The sequence below is a fragment of the Triticum aestivum genome, chromosome 2A (assembly GCF_018294505.1).
Source record: "Triticum aestivum cultivar Chinese Spring chromosome 2A, IWGSC CS RefSeq v2.1, whole genome shotgun sequence".
Classification (NCBI taxonomy): Eukaryota; Viridiplantae; Streptophyta; class Magnoliopsida; order Poales; family Poaceae; genus Triticum; species Triticum aestivum.
Window position 1 is genome coordinate 732,518,699 of NC_057797.1, and position 18,287 is coordinate 732,536,985.

The following is an 18,287-nucleotide window of genomic DNA, read 5'->3' on the forward strand; positions in this document are numbered from 1 at the left end:
CAAAGCTTTGAAGCTACCAAATCCGGTTCAAAATCCGGCTCAAGGTAAATTTGTCTTTCACAAAGTTTTGAAGTTTTTAAATCCGGTTTAAAGTTCTGGATTCAAAAAGATTTAAATCTCTCGCAAGTTCGAGTTCTCAGAAAAATTAAAGGTTGCCAAAAGAACTTGCTGCCATGATGCGCGGTTCAAACTTGGATATCCTGCCTTACGGCTTATCTTATTATGATCACTTGGGGGCTTCCTGCTCATCGAGCATAGCTATCAATACCCTCTTGATCGGCGCAATGCCAAAATTTATATGGTCACTTGGGGGCTTCCTGTTCAAACATAGGTCGTATTCGAACCAAAGAGAACATAGCTGTCGATACCCTTTTGATTGGCAAACTGCCGAACCTACTTGGGGGCTTCTTGATCGTATCTGAATCATAGCTCAACCCCTTTGGGAATCGACGTGGATCGTATTTGAATCAGCGTCGTTAAACAACTCTCAAGGTCATTTGGGGGCTTCCTATTCAAACATAGGTCGTATTCGAACCAAAGAGAACATAGCTGTCGATACCCTCTTGATCGGCACCGCCAAAGCCACTAGGGGCTATATGATTGTATTCGAATTTTAGCTTAACCCCTTTGGAACGGTTTACTAATCGTATCCGAATTAGAAGCCTCAAAAAGTTTTATTTTGTCTCTGGTAAAGTTTATTGCAGCCACAATTACTTAACTTGAGACCTTTTTGGGATTATATCTCAAATATATATAAGTGTTTTATGCTTAACCCGGCTTGACTTTTGATTATAAGTTGCCAGTTTATGACAATCATCATCTATGTGGAAGCATTGGCTTCTAAGGATTGGGTTATCACCCTTACTGCACAGGTTATGTAAGCCGGCAGTACAAATTCAATATCACAGTAGTTATATGTGAGATATTATGACCCACCCTGGTTTTGACGCTAAGTCGCCAGGGCATATGTTGTTTAAACTCTCTGCAGGATTTGCAGAAATATGACATGTAAATGATTAAGTTCAAGCTCATTACCAAAGTTTATGCTTCAAAATGATTATCCGTTCTGGATTTTTCTCAAAAGGCTATAAGCCGCCGGGTCATGAAAATTCCGGTTTACAATGAAGGCGTATTGAATCGCCATCGGCCAAGAGCCGCCGGGTATTTAAACTCCGGATTTACTTATCAACAGATAAGGTATTTGAATTCTTTAAAATAGCCAACATGGCTGGATTTTCAATGATGATATTGAATGATTGAGGTTTTTCATACCGGATTATATTATTCAAATTTTGAATAGCCAACATGGCTGGATTTCTATTATGATTATCAATAACCAGTATTATGATTGAGGTTTTCAAAGTCGCTTTAGCGCCACAGCTATTATCTTTATCAATGGGCATGATTTATTTTACAATGGAGGAAATAGTCCCGAGTCGCTGCAGGCTTACGACCCGGCACTTGGGGGCTACATTATTCAAGTTGAGGTTACATCAAATATGCAAGTCTCATGTCGTCGCAAGCATGCACCATGACACTTGGGGGCTAATGCAAAGTCATTTTTATTGGCCTTATTGAAGACCCGACTCATCCCATTGTAATGAGCCGGCCCTTGGGGGCTACCAATTGCTCCTGTTAAAATTCAAGATACACAAGCCTTATTCCATTATATATTGAAGGATCCACTGCTCAGTTGGTAAAGCATAAAGCTCTTAACCTTGTGGACGTGGGTTCAAGCCCCAGGATGGGGGTTACATCATATGATATTATTTTCAATGAAAAGTCCCAGCTTAGTATTATCTTACTAAGCCGGCCCTTGGGGGCTACACGTTACTGCTCAAATTTACATCATCATATTTACAAAGTCCCTGCTCATTATTACATAATGACCCGACACTTGGGGGCTAATGCATATTGCTCTTTGCTTAAGACAATTCTAGGATGACCCGGCTACACTACTATGACTATAGCCGACTCATGGGGCTACACAACTGGATTTCATTTAAAGCCATGGTGATAAGTCCCGGCTTATTCATGCTGATTAAACCGGCCCTTGGGGGCTACAGGTATTATGGATATAAGGGAGAAATATCTTCAAATTTTCAGTTTGAGTAAATCAGATTGACCCGGTGTCCGCAAAAATCATAAACCGGCGTCGGCGACAATTATGACTCGACATCATCTATTTATAACCCGGCAATTTTGGTAATCATAAACCTGCAAGTTTTATATCTCAAGTCGGCTGAATATAAGTTGAATATTTGAAGACCAATATTTTTGTCAAGTCAGAGCATTGAAGGCCGACTCAAATGGATGCTTTATTTACAATATTTCTTCTACAAGCAAATTGACTACGAAGTTGGTCCATTGACCTGGATTTTCCAGAAGGAGGAGATGACAAGGACTTAAGATGATCAAGTGCCGGCTTACAAGAATATTTAACCCAGAGTGCAACCTGTCAATTTGTTCTTGTGTTTATGTTGCAGATCAGTTTAACATGGATAAATCCAAATTAAACTTGGGGGCTAATGTCGGGGATATACCCCGCGGTATGACTCGGCCAGATGTATAACCCGGCCGGACTTGGCGACTCACTAATGACCCGCCCTGACTGGACGACTCACTAAGTGACCCGCCCGAGCCTAGCGACTTATGGGTGACCTGGCAAGTAGATCAAAGGAGCGACAAGACCCGGGGAGCCAAGAGGCTCAAAGCCCAGAAGGCCGGCTATGTTATGGTAGGCCGGCTTAAGAGGAAAGGCGCGAGGAATATCTCCTTTACGAGGAAGCAAGACCCGGACTTGTAATCAACTTGTAAGAGAAGATAGACTAACCCTAGTTCTACTAGGACTCCACATGTAACCCGCCCCTCTAACTTATATAAGGAGGGGCAGGGCTCCCCAAAGAGGGACAGGCAACAAGAAACAATATCTAGGGATAGACACCAAGAGGAGAGCCGGCTTACGGTGACTTCGTCATAATCATAATGAGATCTAGCCACAAACAGCATGTAGGGTTATTACCGGATGATGTTTCCCGGGGCCCGAAGCTGTCTAAATCCTCGTCTTGTGTGTTGCGTCTCTCGATTATGCTCAACCCCTTCAAGCTACCACATAGGTGTGTTGGCCTCGTGACTAAGTCCTTACACTAGGACATCTGCCGTGTCAATTCCACGACAGCCACTGCTTTCCTTGGTATCCGAATTACCAGGGCTCTTGGTCATGTTATTGTTGCGAGCTAGCCAGCTGTCTTCTCCCGTGCAAAAGAGGGTCATAAGTGTCGTGAGGGCTGCCATAGATTTCGGCTTTTCCTGTCCTAGGTGCCGTGCAAGCCACTCGTCGCGGATGTTATGCTTGAAGGCTGCTAGGGCCTCTGCGTCCGGACAATCGACGATTTTATTTTTCTTGGTTAGGAACCGTGTCCAGAATTGTCTGGCCGATTCCTCTAGTTGCTGAATTATGTGGCTTAGGTCATCGGCGTCTGGTGGTCGCACATAAGTGCCCTGGAAATTGTCGAGGCATGCAGCTTCCAGGTCCTCCCAACAACCAATTGATTCTGCTGGCAAGCTGTTAAGCCAATGTCGGGCTGGTCCTTTAAGCTTGAGTGGAAGGTATTTGATGGCATGTAGGTCATCACCGCGGGCCATGTGGATATGAAGGAGATAGTCCTCGATCCATACCGCAGGATCTGTTGTGCCATCGTATGATTCGATGTTCACGGGTTTGAAACCCTCGAGGATTTGATGATCCATTACTTTATCTGTGAAGCATAGTGGGTGTGCGGCGCCTCTGTATTGGGCTACATCACGACACAGCTCAAACGAGCTTTGTCTACTGTGTTCGGCCCGGCCGGATTTACTGTATCCGGCGTGACAAGTACCGCCTCGTGCCGTGGGGTGCCCATGTGATCCGTAGATCGATCTTGTTTGCCTTGCCTTGTCCTCCAATATATCTCGCAGGTTTGGCACATTTTCCCATGCCTTGGTAGTTTTTGAGCGGCGCCGAGGTGCGGCTTGAGTGGAGCGCCGAGAGGCCTCTCTATCGCGGCCACAGGGTGGCCGGTCGGCCGCATCATGCGTTGGTGATGTAGGTTTAGGTGCTTCCTCCTCTAATTTGGGTAGCAACCTGCGCTTTGGGTAGCTCTTGGAGGGGCGTTCGAGTTCATACTCTTCGGCCGCAAGGACTTCAGTCCATCTGTTGGCTAGCAAATCTTGATCAGCTCTAAGTTGTTGCTGTTTTTTCTTGAGGCTGCTCGCCGTGGCCATAAGCCTGCGTTTGAAACGCTCTTGTTCAACGAGATCCTCCGACACGACAAATTCATCGTCGTCGAGGCTTGCCTCATCTTCGGAGGGAGGCATATAATTATCGTCCTCGACCTCTCTGTCTGCCGCTCTCTCATGAGGGCTGGCTTCTCTATCCTCCCGTGCTGAATCTTGCTGGAGGTGGTTGTCCTCGGCACTGTCCGGGGTGTTATTATCCCCCGTGCCGGAATCACCGTTTTTGTTTTGGCGGGATTTAGAGCAGCGCCGCTGACGCCGGCGCTTAGGCTGCTTCTTGGAGGGGTCATCCTCCGTTGTTCCATCGCCATTGCCTTCTTTTGGGGTGTTCACCATGTATATATCATACGACGAGGTGGCTTTCCAGTGCCCTATAGGCGCTGGTTCTTGATCGTCTCCTGCATCGGCGTCCATACCGTCGATGTCTTCGGAGTCGAAGTCGAGCATGTCGGTTAAATCATCGACAGTGGCTACGAAGTGGTTGGTGGGTTGGCTTTGAATTTCTTCATCATCCGCATCCCAACCTTGCCGACCATAGTCCGGCCAGGGCTCTCCTGACAAAGAGAGAGACTTTAGTGACTTCAGAATATCGCCGAAGGGCGAGTGCTGAAAGATGTCCGCGGCGGTGAACTCCATGATCGGCGCCCGATCAGGTTCGATCGGTCGAGGTGCGGAGGGCTCGGAGTCTGGAGAGGAGTCCGGCTCCTTGGAGTCACGGGCTTCGCAGAGAATAGGGCTGGTGTTCGGCTCGATCGCCATAGAAATTGCAGCCCCCGAGGCGGTGTCTAACCACCCATCCTCGGTTGGTGTGATCGGCTCCGAGCTAGGGGTCAGAGCGGACACAGGTGCGGCCTCCAGGGCACTGTTCGGCGGCAGAGCTAAATCATGCCCATCGTGACAGTGTGGCGCGCTCGGCTGTGGCTCGAATCCGTCGAAGATCAAGTCTCCGCGGATGTCGGCCGGTAGTTCAAACTTCCAAATCTGACCTGATGGCCAGGGGCGTAGCTTTCGATCTGCTCCAGATGACCAAGTGAATTGGCCCGCAGTGCAAAGCCGCCGAATACGAAGATCTGTCCGGGGAGGAAAGTCTCACCCTAGATCGCATCGCTGGTGATGATCGGAGAAGCCATCGGGCCTAAAAGTGACGACACAGAGGAACTCTCAATGAAAGCACCAATGTCGGTGTCAAAACCGGCGGATCTCGGGTAGGGGGTCCCGAACTGTGCGTCTAGGTCGGATGGTAATAGGAGGCAGGGGACACGAAGTTTTACCCAGGTTCGGGCCCTCTTGATGGAGGTAAAACCCTACGTCCTGCTTGATTAATATTGATGATATGGGTAGTACAAGAGTAGATCTACCAAGAGATCAGAGAGGCTAAACCCTAGAAGCTAGCCTACGGACTAAAACTCTCCGGTTTATATAGACATCGGAGAGGGCTAGGGTTACACAGAGTCGGTTACAATGGTAGGAGATCTACATATCCGTATCGCCAAGCTTGCCTTCCATGCCAAGGAAAGTCCCTTCCGGACACGGGACAAAGTCTTCAATCTTGTATCTTCATAGTCCAGGAGTCTGGCCGAAGGTATAGTCCGGCCATCGGGACACCCCCTAATCCAGGACTCCCTCAACCATTCTTCATTTTTCATACATGTTACGCTAGATCATTGCACATCTTGGTACATGACAGAGGCATTCATATAGAGTCATACTTTGTCATGGGTATCGAGTTGTAATTTTTATTTTATTTTGAGTTATAAGTAAATAGAAGTGTGATGAACATCATTATTCATTTTTAGAGCAGTGCCCTAGTGAGGAAAGGATGATGGAGACTATGATTCCCCCACAAGTCGGGATGAGACTCCGGACAATGAGTAAAAAAAGAAAAAAAAAGAAAAAGAGAGAAGGGGCATTGTTAGTATCCTTTACCACACTTGTGCTTCAAATTAGCACCATGTTTTTCATATTTAGAATCTCCTATGTTGTCACTTTCATATACTAGTGTGAATTTTCATTATAGGATTAGATGCACACCCACTTAGTTTTCATATTGAGATTTCATACACTTATAGCTCTTAGTGCATTCGTTGCATGGCAATCCCTACTCCTCACATTGATATAGATTGATGGGCATCTCCATAGCCCGTTGGTTAGCCGCATCGATGTGAGACTTTCTACTTTTTTGTCTTCTCTATATTTTGAAGGAAATATGCCCTAGAGGCAATATTAAAGTTATTATTTATTTCCTTATATCATGATAAATGTTTATTATTCATGCTAGAATTGTATTAACCGGAAACATAATACATGTGTGAATACATAGACAAACAGAGTGTCACTAGTATGCCTCTACTTGACTAGCTCGTTAATCAAAGATGGTTATGTTTCCTAACCATGAACAAAGAGTTGTTATTTGATTAACGGGATCACATCATTAGGTGAATGATCTGATTGACATGACCCATTCCATTAGCTTAGCACCCGATCGTTTAGTATGTTGCTATTGCTTTCTTCATGACTTATAGATGTTCCTATGACTATGAGAATATGCAACTCCCGTTTGCCGGAGGAACACTTTGTGTGCTACCAAACATCACAACGTAAATGGGTGATTATAAAGGTGCTCTACAGGTGTCTCCAAAGGTACATGTTGGGTTGGCGTATTTCGAGATTAGGATTTGTCACTCCGATTGTCAGAGAGGTATCTCTGGGCCCTCTCGGTAATACACATCACATAAGCCTTGCAAGTGTTGCAACTAATGAGTTAGTTGTGAGATAATGTATTACGGAACGAGTAAAGAGACTTGCCGGTAACGAGATTGAACTAGGTATGGGATACCGACGATCGAATCTCGGGCAAGTAACATACCGATGACAAAGGGAACAACGTATGTTGTTATGCGGTCTGACCGATAAAAGATCTTCGTAGAATATGTAGGAGCCAATATGAGCATCCAGGTTCCGCTATTGGTTATTGACCGGAGACGAGTCTCGGTCATGTCTACATTGTTCTCGAACCCGTAGGGTCCGCACGCTTAAGGTTTCGATGACAGTTATATTATGAGTTTATGAGTTTTGATGTACCGAAGTTAGTTCGGAGTCCCGGATGTGATCACGGATATTACGAGGAGTCTCGAAATGGTCGCGACATAAAGATTGATATATTGGACGGCTATATTCGGACACCGGAAGTGTTCCGGGGAAGTTTCGGATAAAACCGGAGCACCGGGGGGTTACCGGAACCCCCCAGGGGGTTAATGGGCCTCATGGGCCTAAAGTGGAGAAGAGGAAGGGGCTGCCAGGGCAGGCCGCGCGCCCCCTCTCCCCCTGGTCTGAATTGGACAAGGAGGGAGGGGCGGCGCCCCCCCCCCTTTTCCTTCTCTCCTTCACCCTCTCCTACTTGGACAAGGAAAGGGAGGGGAGTCCTACTCCCGGTAGGAGTAGAACTCCTCCTGCGCCTCCTACTAGGGCCGGCCGCACCCCCCCCCCCTTGGATCCTTTATATACGGAGGCAAGGGGCACCCCTAGAAACACAAGTTGATCCACGTGATCATATTCTTAGCCGTGTGCGGTGCCCCCTTCCACCATAGTCCTCGATAATATTGTAGCAGTGCTTAGGCGAAGCCCTGCGACGGTAGTACATCAAGATCGTCACCACGCCGTCGTGCTGACAGAACTCTTCCCTGACACTTTGCTGGATCGGAGTCCGGGGATCGTCATCGAGCTGAACGTGTGCTAGAACTCGGAGGTGTCGTAGTTTCGGTGCTTGATCGGTCGGGCCGTGGAGACGTATGACTACATCAACCAAACGCTTCCGTTGTCGATCTACAAGGGTACGTAGATCACACTCTCCCCTCTTGTTGCTATGCATCACCATGATCTTGCGTGTGCGTAGGAAATTTTTTGAAATTACTACGTTCCCCAACAGTGGCATCCGAGCCTAGGTTTTATATGTTGATGTTATATGCACGAGTAGAACACAAGTGAGTTGTGGGCGATATAAGTCATACTGCTTACCAGCATGTCATACTTTGGTTCGGCGGTATTGTTGGACGAAGCGGCCCGGACCGACATTACGCGTACGCTTACGCGAGACCGGTTCTCCCGACGTGCTTTGCACATAGGTGGCTTGCGGGTGACAGTTTCTCCAACTTTAGTTGAACCGAGTGTGGCTACGCCCGGTCCTTGTGAAGGTTAAAACAGCACCAACTTGACAAACTATCGTTGTGGTTTTGATGCGTAGGTAAGATTGGTTCTTGCTTAAGCCCGTAGCAGCCACGTAAAACTTGCAACAACAAAGTAGAGGACGTCTAACTTGTTTTTGCAGGGCATGTTGTGATGTGATATGGTCAAGACATGATGCTAAATTTTATTGTATGAGATGATCATGTTTTGTAACCGAGTTATCGGCAACTGGCAGGAGCCATATGGTTGTCGCTTTATTGTATGCAATGCAATCGCGCTGTAATGCTTTACTTTATCACTAAGCGGTAGCGATAGTCGTGGAAGCATAAGATTGGCGAGACGACAACCATGCTACGATGGAGATCAAGGTGTCGCGCCGGTGACGATGGTGATCACGACGGTGCTTCGAAGATGGAGATCACAAGCACAAGATGATGATGGCCATATCATATCACTTATATTGATTGCATGTGATGTTTATCTTTTATGCATCTTATCTTGCTTTGATTGACGGTAGCATTATAAGATGATCTCTCACTAATTATCAAGAAGTGTTCTCCCTGAGTATGCACCGTTGCGAAAGTTCTTCGTGCTGAGACACCATGTGATGATCGGGTGTGATAGGCTCTACGTTCAAATACAACGGGTGCAAAACAGTTGCACATGCGGAATACTCAGGTTATACTTGACGAGCCAAGCATATACAAATATGGCCTCGGAACACGGAGACTGAAAGGTCGAGCATGAATCATATAGTAGATATGATCAACATAGTTCACCAATGAAACTACTCCATCTCACGTGATGATCGGACATGGTTTAGTTGATTTGGATCACGTAATCACTTAGAGGATTAGAGGGATGTCTATCTAAGTGGGAGTTCTTTAAGTAAATTAATTGAACCTAAATTTATCATGAAACTTAGTACCTGATAGTATCTTGCTTGTTTATGCTTGATTGTAGATAGATGGCTCGTGCTGTTCTTCCGTTGAATTTTAATGCGTTCCTTGAGAAAGCAAAGTTGAAAGATGATGGTAGCAATTACACGGACTGGGTCCGTAACTTGAGGATTATCCTCATTGCTGCACAGAAGAATTACGTCCTGGAAGCACCGCTGGGTGCCAGGCCTGCTGCTGGAGCAACACCAGATGTTATGAACGTCTGGCAGAGCAAAGCTGATGACTACTCGATAGTTCAGTGTGCCATGATTTACGGCTTAGAATCGGGACTTCAACGATGTTTTCAACGTCATGGAGCATATGAGATGTTCCAGGAGTTGAAGTTAATATTTCAAGTAAATGCCCGGATTGAGAGATATGAAGTCTCCAATAAGTTCTATAGCTGCAAGATGGAGGAGAACAGTTCTATTAGTGAGCATATACTCAAAATGTCCGGGTATAATAATCACTTGATTCAATTGGGAGTTAATCTTCCAGATGATTGCGTCATTGACAGAATTCTCCAATCACTGCCACCAAGCTACAAGAGCTTCGTGATGAACTATAATATGCAAGGGATGAATAAGACTATTCCCGAGCTCTTCGCAATGCTGAAGGCTGCGGAGGTAGAAATCAAGAAGGAGCATCAAGTGTTGATGGTCAACAAGACCACTAGTTTCAAGAAAAAGGGCAAAGGGAAGAAGAAGGGGAACTTCAAAAAGAACAGCGAGCAAGTTGCTACTCAAGAGAAGAAACCCAAACCTGGACCTAAGCCTGAAACTGAGTGCTTCTACTGCAAGCAGACTGGTCACTGGAAGCGGAACTGCCCCAAGTATTTGGCGGATAAGAAGGATGGCAAGGTGAACAAAGGTATATGTGATATACATGTTATTGATGTGTACCTTACTAATGCTCGCAGTAGCACCTGGGTATTTGATACTGGTTCTGTTGCTAATATTTGCAACTCGAAATAGGGACTACGGATTAAGCGAAGATTGGCTAAGGACGAGGTGACGATGCGCGTGGGAAACGGTTCCAAAGTCGATGTGATCGCAGTCGGCACGCTACCTCTACATCTACCTTCGGGATTAATATTAGACCTAAATAATTGTTATTTGGTGCCAGCGTTAAGCATGAACATTATATCTGGATCTTGTTTGATGCGAGACAGTTATTCATTTAAATCTGAGAATAATGGTTGTTCTATTTATATGAGTAATATCTTTTATGGTCATGCACCCTTAAAGAGTGGTCTATTTTTATTGAATCTCGATAGTAGTGACACACATATTCATAGTGTTGAAGCCAAAAGATGCAGAGTTGATAATGATAGTGCAACTTATTTGTGGCACTGCCGTTTAGGTCATATCGATGTAAAGCGCATGAAGAAACTCCATACTGATGGACTTTTGGAACCACTTGATTATGAATCACTTGGTACTTGCGAACCGTGCCTCATGGGCAAGATGACTAAAACATTGTTCTCCGGTACTATGGAGAGAGCAACAGATTTGTTGGAAATCATACATACAGATGTATGTGGTCCGATGAATATTGAGGCTCGTGGCGGATATCGTTATTTTCTCACCTTCACAAATGACTTAAGCAGATATGGGTATATCTACTTAATGAAACATAAGTCTGAAATGTTTGAAAAGTTCAAAGAATTTCAGAGTGAAGTTGAAAATCATCGTAACAAGAAAATAAAGTTTCTACGATCTGATCGTGGAGGAGAATATTTGAGTTACGAGTTTGGTGTACATTTGAAAAATTGTGGAATAGTTTCGCAACTCACGCCACCCGGAACACCACAGTGTAATGGTGTGTCCGAACGTCGTAATCGTACTTTACTAGATATGGTGCAATCTATGATGTCTCTTACTGATTACCACTATCGTTTTGGGGTTATGCTCTAGAGACGGCCGCATTCACGTTAAATAGGGCACCATCAAAATCCGTTGAGACGACGCCTTATGAACTGTGGTTTGGCAAGAAACCAAAGTTGTCGTTTCTGAAAGTTTAGGGCTGCGATGCTTATGTGAAAAAGCTTCAACCTGATAAGCTCGAACCCAAATCGGAGAAATGTGTCTTCATAGGATATCCAAAGGAAACTATTGGATACACCTTCTATCACAGATCCGAAGGCAAGACTTTTGTTGCTAAATTCGGAACTTTCTCGAGAAGGAGTTTCTCTCGAAAGAAGTGAGTGGGAGGAAAGTAGAACTTGACGAGGTAACTGTACCTACTCCCTTATTGGAAAGTAGTACATCACAAAAACCTGTTTCTGTGACACCTACACCAGTTAGTGAGGAAGCTAATGATGATGATCATGAAACTTCAGAACAAGATACTACTGAACCTCGTAGATCAACCAGAGTGAGATCCGCGCCAGAGTGGTACGGTAATCCTGTTCTGGAAGTCATGCTACTAGATCATGATGAACCTACGAAGTATGAAGAAGCGATGGTGAGCCCAGATTCCGCAAAATGGCTTGAAGCCATGAAATCTGAGATGGGATCCATGTATGAGAACAAAGTATGGACTTTGGTTGACTTGCCCGATGATCGGCAAGCAATTGAGAATAAATGGATCTTCAAGAAGAAGACCGACGCTGATGGTAATATTACTGTCTACAAAGCTCGACTTGTCGCAAAAGGTTTTCGGCAAGTTCAAGGGATTGACTACGATGAGACCTTCTCACCCGTAGCGATGCTTAAGTCTATCCGAATCATGTTAGCAATTGCCGCATTTTATGATTATGAAATTTGGCAGATGGATGTCAAAACTGCATTCCTGAATGGATTTCTGGAAGAAGAGTTGTATATGATGCAACCAGAAGGTTTTGTCGATCCAAAGGGAGCTAACAAAGTGTGCAAGCTCCAGCGATCCATTTATGGACTGGTGCAAGCCTCTCGGAGTTGGAATAAACGCTTTGATAGTGTGATCAAAGCATTTGGTTTTATACGGACTTTTGGAGAAGCCTGTATTTACAAGAAAGTGAGTGGGAGCTCTGTAGCATTTCTGATATTATATGTGGATGACATATTACTAATTGGAAATGATATAGAATTTCTGGATAGCATAAAGGGATACTTGAATAAGAGTTTTTCAATGAAAGACCTCGCTGAAGCTGCTTACACATTAGGCATTAAGATCTATAGAGATAGATCAAGACGCTTAATTGGACTTTCACAAAGCACATACCTTGACAAAGTTTTGAAGAAGTTCAAAATGGATCAAGCAAAGAAAGGGTTCTTGCCTGTGTTACAAGGTGTGAAGTTGAGTAAGACTCAATGCCCGACCACTGCAGAAGATAGAGAGAAAATAAAAGATGTTCCCTATGCTTCAGCCATAGGCTCTATCATGTATGCAATGCTGTGTACCAGACCTGATGTGTGCCTTGCAAAAAGTCTAGCAGGGAGGTACCAAAGTGATCCAGGAGTGGATCACTGGACAGCGGTCAAGAACATCCTGAAATACCTGAAAAGGACTAAGGATATGTTTCTCATATATGGAGGTGACAAAGAGCTCATCGTAAAAGGTTACATTGATGCAATCTTTGACACTGATCCGGACGATTCTAAATCGCAAACCGGATACGTGTTTACATTAAACGGTGGAGCTGTCAGTTGGTGCAGTTCTAAACAAAGCGTTGTAGCGGGATGTACATGTGAAGCGGAGTACATAGCTGCTTCGGAAGCAGCAAATGAAGGAGTCTGGATGAAGGAGTTCATATCCGATCTAGGTGTCATACCTAGTGCATCGGGTCCAATGAAAATCTTTTGTGACAATACTGGTGCAATTGCCTTGGCAAAGGAATCCAGATTTCACAAGAGAACGAAGCACATCAAGAGATGCTTCAATTCCATCCGGGATCTAGTCCAGGTGGGAGACATAGAGATTTGCAAGATACATACGGATCTGAATGTAGCAGACCCATTGACTAAGCCTCTTCCACGAGCAAAACATGATCAGCACCAAGGCTCCATGGGTGTTAGAATCATTACTGTGTAATCTAGATTATTGACTCTAGTGCAAGTGGGAGACTGAAGGAAATATGCCCTAGAGGCAATATTAAAGTTATCATTTATTTCCTTATATCATGATAAATGTTTATTATTCATGCTAGAATTGTATTAACCGTAAACATAATACATGTGTGAATACATAGACAAACAGAGTGTCACTAGTATGCCTCTACTTGACTAGCTCGTTAATCAAAGATGGTTATGTTTCCTAACCATGAACAAAGAGTTGTTATTTGATTAACGGGATCACATCATTAGGTGAATGATCTGATTGACATGACCCATTCCATTAGCTTAGCACCCGATCGTTTAGTATGTTGCTATTGCTTTCTTCATGACTTATACATGTTCCTATGACTATGAGATTATGCAACTCCCGTTTGCCGGAGGAACACTTTGTGTGCTACCAAACGTCACAACGTAAATGGGTGATTATAAAGGTGCTCTACAGGTGTCTCCAAAGGTACATGTTGGGTTGGCGTATTTCGAGATTAGGATTTGTCACTCCGATTGTCGGAGAGGTATCTCTGGGCCCTCTCGGTAATACACATCACATAAGCCTTGCAAGCATTGCAACTAATGAGTTAGTTGTGAGATGATGTATTACGGAACGAGTAAAGAGACTTGCCGGTAACGAGATTGAACTAGGTATGGGATACCGACGATCGAATCTCGGGCAAGTAACATACCGATGACAAAGGGAACAACGTATGTTGTTATGCGGTCTGACCGATAAAGATCTTCGTAGAATATGTAGGAGCCAATATGAGCATCCAGGTTCCGCTATTGGTTATTGACCGGAGACGAGTCTCGGTCATGTCTACATTGTTCTCGAACCCATAGGGTCCGCACACTTAAGGTTTCGATGATAGTTATATTATGAGTTTATGAGTTTTGATGTACCGAAGTTAGTTCGGAGTCCCGGATGTGATCACGGACATGACGAGGAGTCTCGAAATGGTCGAGACATAAAGATTGATATATTGGACGGCTATATTCGGACACCGGAAGTGTTCCGGGGAAGTTTCGGATAAAACCGGAGCACCGGGGGGTTACCGGAACCCCCCGGGGGGTTAATGGGCCTCATGGGCCTAAAGTGGAGAAGAGGAAGGAGCTGCCAGGGCAGGCCGCGCGCCCCCTCTCCCCCTAGTCCGAATTGGACAAGGAGGGAGGGGCGGCGCCCCCCCTTTTCCTTCTCTCCTCCCCCTCTCCTACTTGGACAAGGAAAGGGAGGGGAGTCCTACTCCTGGTAGGAGTAGGACTCCTCCTGCGCGCCTCCTACTAGGGCCGGCTGCACCCCCCCCCCCTTGGATCGTTTATATACGGAGGCAAGGGGCACCCCTAGAAACACAAGTTGATCCACGTATCATATTCTTAGCCATGTGCGGTGCCCCCTTCCACCATAGTCCTCGATAATATTGTAGCAGTGCTTAGGCGAAGCCCTGCGACGGTAGTACATCAAGATCGTCACCATGTTGTCATGCTGACGGAACTCTTCCCCGACACTTTGCTGGATCAGAGTCCGGGGATCGTCATCGAGCTGAACGTGTGCTAGAACTCGGAGGTGCCGTAGTTTCGGTGCTTGATCGGTCGAGCCGTGGAGACGTACGACTACATCAACCAAACGCTTCCGTTGTCGATCTACAAGGGTACGTAGATCACACTCTCCCCTCTCGTTGCTATGCATCACCATGATCTTGCGTGTGCGTAGGAATTTTTTTGAAATTACTACGTTCCCAACATATTTACCCCTATCATTATACTCTATTCCAGTCATAGTGTTATATCCATGACTTGCACTCATGTGTTGCGTGAGAGTTGAAAAAGCTGAAGTGCGTTAAAAAGTACGAACCAATTGCTCGGCTTGTCATCGGGGTTGTGCATGATAAATACTTTGTGTTAAGAAGACAGAGCATCACAAGACTATATGATTTTGTAGGGATAGCTTTCTTTAGCGTTAATATTTTGAAAGACATGATTGTTTGTTGGGATGCCTGAGTATTGATGTCTTTATGTCAAATTATAGACTATTGCTTTGAATCACTTATGTATTAATATTCATGCCATGATTAGATATATGATCAAGTTATGCTAGGTAGCATTCCACATCAAAAAATATCTTTTTTTATCATTTACCTGCTTGAGGACGATTAGGAATTAAGCTTGGGGATGCTGATACGTCTCCTTTGTATCTATAATTTTTTATTGTTTCATGCCAATATTATACAACTTTCACATACTTTTGGCAACTTTTTATATGATTTATTTGACTAACCTATTGATCTAGTGCCTAGTGTCAGTTCCTGTTTTCTGCATGTTTATTGTATCGCAGAGTATCCATATCAAACGAAGTCCAAATGCAATAAAATTTCGCAGAGAATTATTTTGGATATATGTGATTTTTGGGAGTTGGAATCAGTGCAAACGGAGGCCCACACAACCCACAGGACACCAGGGCGTGCCAAAGGCCCTTGTCACGCGGTGGTGGGTTGTGCCCACCTCGTACGTTAGTTGGGGCTCTACTTCGGGTGCAAGGAAGCTTATATCCGGAAAAAAATCGTGTTAAAATCTCAGCGCAATCGGAGTTACGGATCTCCCAAAATATAAGAAACGGTTTTCGGTCAGATCTGGAGAACGCGAAACAGAAGAGAACAGAGAGGGAGATCCAATCTCGGCCATGGAGACCAAGGACCAGAGGGGGAACTCTCCTCCCATCTAGGGGGATGCCAAGGAAGAAGAAGAAGGAGGGTGCTCTCTCCCCCTCGCTTCCGGTGGCGCCGGAGTGCCACCGGGGGCAACGATTGGGACGACGATCTACATCAACAATCTTGCTACCGCCAACACCAACTTTCTCCCCCTCTATGCAGCGGTGTAACACCTCTTCCCCCTCTATAATCTCTACTTAAACATGATGCTCAACTCCATATATTATTTCCCAATGATCTATGGTTATCCTATGATGTTTGAGTAGATCCGTTTTGTCCCGTGTGTTAATCGTGATCTTGGTTGGTATGATTGTATATTTTATTTATGGTGCTGTCCTACGGTGCCCTCCGTTCTCGCGCAAACGCGAGGGGCCCTGGCTGTAGGGTGTTGCAATATGTTCATGGTTCGCTTACAGTGAGTTGCGAGAATGATAGAAACTTAAACCCGAGTAGGTGGGGTATGACGTATGGAAATAAAGAGGACTTGATACTTAATGCTATGGTTGGGTATCACGACCTTAATGATCTTTAGTAGTTGCGGATGCTTGCTAGAGTTCCAATCATAAGTGCATATTATCCAAGTAGAGGAAGTATGTTAGCTCATGCCTCTCCCTCATATAAAGTTGCAAGAATGATTACCCGTACTTGTTATCGATTGCCTAGAGACAAATAACTTTCTTGTTGACAAAAGCTCTCTACTAAAACTAACTTAGTTGTGTCTTTATCTAAACATCCCCTAGATTTTATTTACGTGCTCTTTATTATCTTGCAAACCTATCCTATCACACCTTCAAAGTACTTATAGTTTCATACTTGTTCTAGGTAAAGCGAACATCAAGCATGCATAGAGTTGTATCGATGGTCGATAGAACTTGAGGGAATATTTGTTCTACCTTTAGCTCCTTGTTGGGTTCGACACTCTTATTTATCAAAAAAGACTACAAACGATCCCCTATACTTGTGGGTTATCAATATATATATATATATATATATATATATATAATATCATCATAAAAAAATTGTGAATAGTGTTTAGGTACCTGAAGTTGTCTTACATATCTGCGCCATTCGATCGTCATACGAATGTTCTTGCAAACGTAGTATGCACATAAATTATTCCCCTGTTGCTACCTCAGGCACTTTGCGAGATAGAATTCAATCGGATAATAATCAAGCATGATACGCTCCTCGGCAGCTTGCATTGGACCAGAAAATGTTTTTAATTGACTTGTCCTTGTCTACTTGTATGTCATAGAAAAACTCATCATTGATTGCCTTGAAGAATGATACAAGTTTCAATACATCATCCAAATCATCTTTCCTTGCATTCATGGCTTTCATATAAATTACATGCAAACATGCATTTGTTATTTTTGTAGCAAAGGGTTGTGAATTAGGATGCTATGTACATTGCAGTATGTGCATTTTTTAATACTTACTGGTTTAGTAGGCCTCGTTCGGTCATGCTTAGGAAGTAGCTTCCATCTTCATTTTCAGATAGCATGGACATGATTGTTGTATGCTTGACATCATGGTACTGCAGGAGCTTTACGTACTCCAAAATAGTAGGGTCATAATTCCTGTGTGAGTGCAAGAATATCGGCATGTCATCAGTTTGCATCAGTTGGTGATTATGATTGTACTCAATATCCACTACCACACATGTGTTATCCTCCTGCACCTTCACCCTCATTCTTACATTGCAGCCTATCCTCTGCGATGTTTTGTTTCGCTTCCTGTTAGCCTCTGAAACAGAAGTTGTGTGTTTCCCTTGGAACGCACAAACAAAATACTTGTGGTTGCCATTCCCTCCCGTCTTCCTGATTCCAAAACCAGCGTGTCTGGCGTATTTGTTATAAAATTCCCTTGCTTTCTCTACATCTTGGAATCACATCTTTAGTCTTGGTATTAGATAATCTTGAAGATTCAGCATCTGTAGAAAAAGAAAAATAATCCAAACGGCACGTTAAAATGTAGTTTGTGAACTTGTTATCTTGGAGGAAGCAGGAAATTTGCAGATAATACAAGATGCGTATATAAATACCTAAATATTTGTTTCACTTACGTGCGTGTATGATCGCAACTCCACTGGAGTCTGCTGCCGTCCCTCTAGGATGGGGCATGGCAGAGTAATCATAGCAGGATGCAGGAGTGGATCA